Source organism: Otolemur garnettii, unplaced genomic scaffold (assembly GCF_000181295.1).
Source record: "Otolemur garnettii isolate 467f Iridium unplaced genomic scaffold, OtoGar3 scaffold00304, whole genome shotgun sequence".
Classification (NCBI taxonomy): Eukaryota; Metazoa; Chordata; class Mammalia; order Primates; family Galagidae; genus Otolemur; species Otolemur garnettii.
Genome location: NW_003852699.1, coordinates 340,347 through 347,194, shown reverse-complemented (window position 1 = coordinate 347,194; position 6,848 = coordinate 340,347).

Here is a 6,848-nt window from a genome sequence, read left to right as displayed (position 1 = left end):
GTCTATGCCCTCCATATTCCTTACTGTAGGTCAAGGGCTATAGATCACTTCTTCTGCGATGTCCCAGCCATGTTGCCTTTTGCCTGTATGGATACTTGGGTTTATGAGGACATGGTTTTTGTGAGCACGACCTTCTTTCTCCTTCTTCCTTTCCTTGGTATCACTGCTTCCTATGGCCAGGTCCTGTTTGTTGTCTACCATATGCACTCAAAGGAGGGGAGAAAAAAAGCCTTCACCACCTGTTCAACACATTTAATGGTAGTCACTTTTTACTATATACCTTTTGTCTACACTTATCTTCGGCCCAGGAATCTCCGCTCACCTACAGAAGATAAGATCCTGGCAGTCTTCTACACCACCCTTACACCCATGCTCAATCCCGTTATCTACAGCCTGAAGAATAAGGAAGTCCTGGGGGCCATGACAAGAGTGTTTGGGAAATCCTCTTCCCTGAAATAATAATTATGGCTGTCCCTATGTCCCTTTCTATACTTCCCTTTTACATGTTGATTAGAACACCCTAGAATGTGTTGTCCAATAGAAATATAATTTAAAAATTTCCAGTAGTCACATTAAACCAGTAAAAATTAACTTACAGTATACATTTATTTAATACAAAACATTATCAATATTAACATTAACATTGATATTAACCATATCATTATTATTTTAAGATGTTACATGCATTACATTACATGTTTGCATGGATATTATTATTACTGTAATAGTATTTATACTCATATTAAACATAATTTTTACATGTAATTAACATAAAATCATTAATGCAATCTTTTACTCTGTTTTCATTCTAAGCCTTCGAAGTCTTGTGTTTATTTAGATAGTACACTGCAAGTGGGACTATACACAAATCAAGTGTCCAATAGCTACATGGGGCTGGCGTCTTTGGCAACGTTTTTCAGCCTTTTTTATCTCATGGCACACTTAAACCTGTAGTTTCCACAGCACACTTAAATTATATTGATCAAAAGAAATTAAAAAAGGATATCCTTAATGTGCTTTGAACTTCTTTTGAAAACAATTTAATAAATGATCTTTAAATTTTTTTGCAGCACAGCTAAGATCCTCTCATGGCACACCAGGTGAAAACCACTGGTCTACAGTGTTAGCACAGCCTTATAGTAGCCAATAAAATGTTTTCAGGCATTGCATATGTGTGCTGCAGTGTATGACAATATATTTGTGGTGCATATGATGTTGATGGTGGGATGAGAAGCAGCAAGCAAAATGAGCATGTTCAAGTGGTGTCTGTAAGTTTGCTGATCTGTTCTGCTTATTTTTAGCATGTGTATCTTTTTTCTCGTTTTTTTTTTTTTTTTTACAGTCTCACTTTGTCCCCCTTTTCTCCTTCCTTCTTTCCCTTCCTCTCTATAGAGTATGGTGATGTCATAGCTCACAGCAACCTGAAATTCTTGGGCTCAGGCCAATCTCTTACCTCAGCCTTCCAAGTAGCTGGGACTATAGGTGACAGCAACAATGCCAGGCAATTTTTTTTTTCAGTTTTTTGTTTGTTTGTTTGTTTGTTTGTTTTTGGCCAGGGCCAGATTTGAACCTGCTACCTCTGGTATATGGGCCCAGCACACTACTCCTTGACCCACAGGCACCACCCTCAAGCCGGCTATATTTTAGAGACAGAGTCTCACTCTTGGCTTAGACTGGTCTTGAACTCCTGAACTCAAGCAATCCACCCACCTCAGCCTCCCAGAGTGCTGGGATCACAGGCATGAACCACAGCACCCAGGCTAGCATATGCATCTTGATGGTAATTGACATCTGGATTCCATTTTATTCTTTTATGAAACTATGCAGAGAGAGCTATTTGGCTTCCCCCCCCCTTATTTCAATTAAAATATTGAGATTAAATAAACTGAGTAAGAATATGAGAATAATCCACATTCATTTCTGTATTCAAGTTAATAAAATGATATATTTAAATAATCTCAATGAAGTTATTTGTACTTAAAGAAATTATTTGCTTAAAAGTAGGGAGACAATGACTGGGTAGCTGTTACATGCAAAAAGTAAAATGGAAACAGAGGCTTCAGGTTTTAGCAGAAACATGTGAAATATAATTGTGACCTTCCCAGGTCTATGCTGATATACTTGGTCGTCATGTTTAATGGGAGTTTTACTACTCTTATTTCACTAATACACTTAAGTTACCTCAACTTTCTGTATAAATAGGTATATGTACGGGTTCTGGTGTTTATGGAAAATAAAGGAAGTCTCAGAGGAATCAGTCTATTCCATTCATTGCTCAAGTCAATATCTTTCCCTGGCTGCCTAATATCTCTTTGTTTTCAAGACTTTAATCCATTTCAAACTTAACATATAACCTATGCATTGTCATCTGAGTTATTTCTCTGGAGTCTACCTTGCCTTTCTGTGCCTGGTTTATTTTATTTAGCATTAGTCCCTCAGGCTAATCCATATTTACACAAATCATAAAATCCCCTCCTCCCCCCATTTTGAAGGCTGAGTAGTACTCCATCGTGTATAAATACCACATTTTCTGTATCCATTTATTTGAGGACAGACATCTAGGTTGCTTCCTTATCTTAGCTGTTGTGAATAAAGCTGCAATGTACATGGAAGTGCAGATAGCTCTTTGGCTACTGATGTCAATTCCTTTAGATATACACTATGTATTCAGAAATGGGATCACTGGATCATATGGTTATTCTATTTTTAGCTTCCTGAGGAACTTTCATATTATTTTTCATAATGGCTGTGCTAACCTAAATTCCCACTGAGAGTATGCAAGGGTTCTTTTTCCTCAACACCTTTACCAACACTTGCTATATTTTGTTTTTTTTATAGGAGCGGTTCTGACTATTTTGAGGCAATAACTCATTGTGACTTTAATTTGCATTTTCCTGATCAGTGATGATGAGCATTTTTTCCTAGTATATCTGTTGATCATCTGTGTGTCTTCTTTGGAGAAGTGTCTACCTAATTTCTTAACATTTTGGATTAATATGAAGGTATGTACAATTAGGTTGCATTATTCATGTTTGTGAGGAAAAGTCAGAGTTGCAGTTGAGTCCTTCACCCTGAAAGTGTGCCATGAACCCTTTTATTGTACCCATTAGGTGTGAAATTACTGAGCCCCTACCCACCTTCTTTAATTTGTTTTTCTCTCATGTGGTCCTGTAGTTGTTGACCTATTAGTCTCAACATAATATTGAGTACTTAGGATGCTTAAAGTTTGCATCTTTTGTATTTACCTGAATGAATTTGAAGAATATTCTCCTCTACTCATTTTTTTTCTGATTAGGTTATTTGCTCTCTAGGCATTGAAATGTTTGAGTTCTTTACAGGTTTTGGATACTAATCCCTTATCAGATTTGCCTTTGTCAAGCCTTTGTATGGCCTGCAAATATTTTCTCCTGAGCCATGGGTTGTCTCTTCACCCTACTAATTGTTTTCTTATCTGTGAAGCTTTTTTGTTTAATATACTCTTATTTGTTTATTTTTTTTTTTGCTTTTGTGGCTTGTGCTTTGGGGGCATATACAAAATATTGTTCCCCAGATAAATGGGGTGGAGCATTTCCTCTGTTTCTTCTAGTAGTTTTATAGTTTCAGGCACATGTAAGTCTTTAATAGTTGATTTTTGTTTATGGTGTGAAATAAGGGTCCAATTTTACTCTGCATGAAGGGTATCCAATTTTTTTAACACCATTTGTGGAATAAACTATTCTTTCTCCAGTGTATGTTCTTAACATCTTTGTCAAAAATCTATAGACCATGAATGTGTGGTGGTATACAAGATATGTTGTTTACTTCACAGACCTTTTTTAACTACTCCTGGGACAAACTGACCATTATTCTCTGCATTTATTCAAAGGACATGGTAATAGATCCACTCAACATTCATTTTTTGGTCCTCACATCACTTTAGGCAAAGAGAGTTTTAGCTTTGTGTAGGATTAATGAATTTTGTGGTCCTGATTCACGCACTTAACTTTGCTCCAAGGTTTGTTTTATTGTTACCTCCTTCAGGAGAGTATTATGCTGACTCTTTAAAAATGCAATTCTTCCCTCCTTTTGTATCTTCCTTGACTACATTAATTTTTCATATTCTCTTTCTAAAATACTTCCTTTGTTATTCCCATTCCCCTTTATCATCTACATTCCCCATAGCATTTCTTCACATCTTTTTTTTAACCAGGGCTGATACCTGGCAAATAGCAAAAATCACTCTGATTCCACTAGTTAATTGATAAATGGTTATATAGTCCATTTGTCCTAGTCAGTGCAAAGATCAGAATTCCTGATGTTGGGATATTAATATGATCCCAGATGGGTCACTAGGGAAGAGAAATATAAGCAATATAAGCATGAGCTTTTCTAATAATTGAGCTGAAAAACTAATCAGCATCAAAATATATATGTGTGTAATTTTGTTAAATAAAAACAAAGAAAAATATAGAGAAAAATTGAAAAGGACCTGGAAGAAAGCCACTGGGGTGAGGATTTTTGATAGCCTATGGACAACAAATTTATTTCTCAAAATTCTGAAGTCTGGGAAGTCCAAGATTAAGGTACCTGCAGTCAGTGTCTGATTGGGCTTGTTTTAAAATCTAGATGGAGACTTCTTGTGTGTCCTCACAGAATACAAGGGGTAGTAACAATGCTCCCTAGGGCCTATTTTATAATGACATTAATTCCATTTATGAGGGCTCCATCCTCATGACCTAATCATCTCCTTAAAGGCCTCAGCTCCTCACACTGTTATGCCCCCTGTGACCTGAAAAGATAGAGTCGGCACCCCCTTAAGTGCAGTCAATCAGAAATTTATTGAATCTGCTCAGGGGACTGCCTTGAGAGACAGTTCTGTCCTAGGAGAGGGCAAGTTGCCTGATATATTTTTGTGCAAGCATAATACAGAAGTGAAACATGGCTGGTTGGGGGGGGTTACAGCTTAGGTAGTCATGGATACAGTAATGGTTACAGTTACGTAACCACGATTAATACAGCCTTGGTGGATTTCCACCATTGTTCATCCACAGAGAACTTGGGGGGTGGGGGTTGTGAAACTTGGAACTTCCCATGCTTCGACTCTGGGTGGCATGGGAATGGACTGGGAGAGCCCATAGGGAGGGGAGTGGGCTGGAAGAGAGGGCAGAAGAGTGGTAGAGGGCAGGGGGAGAGGTCAGGAAATGGGAAAGGGTGGGAGAACAGGCTGGGAGTGCTTACAGCATTCCCCACTGGTCTTCTTGGGGAGTTAAACCCTTAATTCATCTGAATTGAAGATGATAAAGTTAATTCTGAGGGGCTTGGTGGTTAGAGCTGTGGTGTTTATGACTGAAGTAAGGAGTTAAACTAGTGGAGTACATGAACTAAGTTTTTTGGAGTTATTAAGTAACTAGGAGACATGCAGCTGGAGGGTGGGAGGAGTTTGTAAGCTGGGTAACCTGTTTTACAGCTTCAGTTTTTACAGTAATAATTTCCCGCTCCCCTATAGGACTGTTTGTCTGAAGAAAAGTTTTTATGGCTTTTTTCTTCTGATCTTGTTGATTGTGGGGGTAGTGGATTTATGGCTTCTTTTTTCCAGCTTCGATGGCCAAGCTCAGTCTTCAGGTTGGAGGTTGTGTAACTGCCACAGTAGAACACAGTTAATTACTCAAGTGGCTATTTAATTCAGTCTTTTTCAGTCTTTTTAGGAGTTCCTATTTAGTTCAGGATTGACAGAGGTTTTTGGATAACACTAGTAGCAAGGTTTATTTAATTATACTCTTTGGTCAGTCTTTTTTGTTTAATAAATTAGTTTAGTACAGGTGGGCTATTGTTTTTTTGGACTATTTTTTCTCTCCAATTTCCCCTTCCACTAAAGCAGTTGTGGAAGTACCTTCAGTATACTGGGGTTTATTATTTGCATATAGTGCTGTAATAATAATTAATTATTAGCCAATTAGGCCTTTTCTAAAAAGAATTGGCTTTGCTGGAATCTTTTGTATGGGATCTCAGTTGAACTTGAAGCTTTTCACGAGCCAAGGTTTTATCTGAGCCATTAGATACCTATATGCATTGGGTAAATTTCTCTTTTCTTAAGGTCTCCAAGCATATTTCGAATCCCAGACCTGTCAGGAAGTTACCTTTGTTACTTACCACAGATCAGAAAATGTTACCGATGGGTATCTGGCCAGTTTTCCAAAGGGGCTTTTTGTTGGCTTTATAAAGTCAACTTTAATCCCTTAACGCAATCTGGACATCTCTGAAAGTGTTATTCCAGCCAAAGCTTTGGTAAAATAACCAGTGCCTTTATCATGTTTTATAGAACAAAATAGATTCTTATTGAACTTATGCAAATAACTGTATTGTTAGAAATTAAGAATATTTACAAATGGCTTGTAAATTCTGGAGAAAATAAGGAGAGAGAAAACATACATGTTTTAAACTCTGTTCATAAGTATATATATTGCTTGAAAAGTTACAAATAGGTTAAAAGACAAAAAATTATTTTCTTGATTTCTGGAAAACAAAACACAGAAAGAACCAACAATATTTTGAACAAAACTTATAACAAACTGGCTTAGTTTCACATAACTGATTTCTGTTCTGTTTGAAGTTAGGTTAGCAATATTTATAGACATGTTAACTTTTCAATGAAAGTTTAAAAATCTGCCTTTAATCAGGAATTTGAATTTGACAGAATTCATCAGTCTCTTAATATTTTTTCTCCTTTTTTTGAATAAACTGTGAACTTAGTCAGTTACATAAAAATACTTTTTTTTTAAAAATTAAAATTATTATTCACAATATATATTAGGGCAGACCAATATCTTATACGTTAGGACAGACTAATGTCTTATACATTAGGACAGATT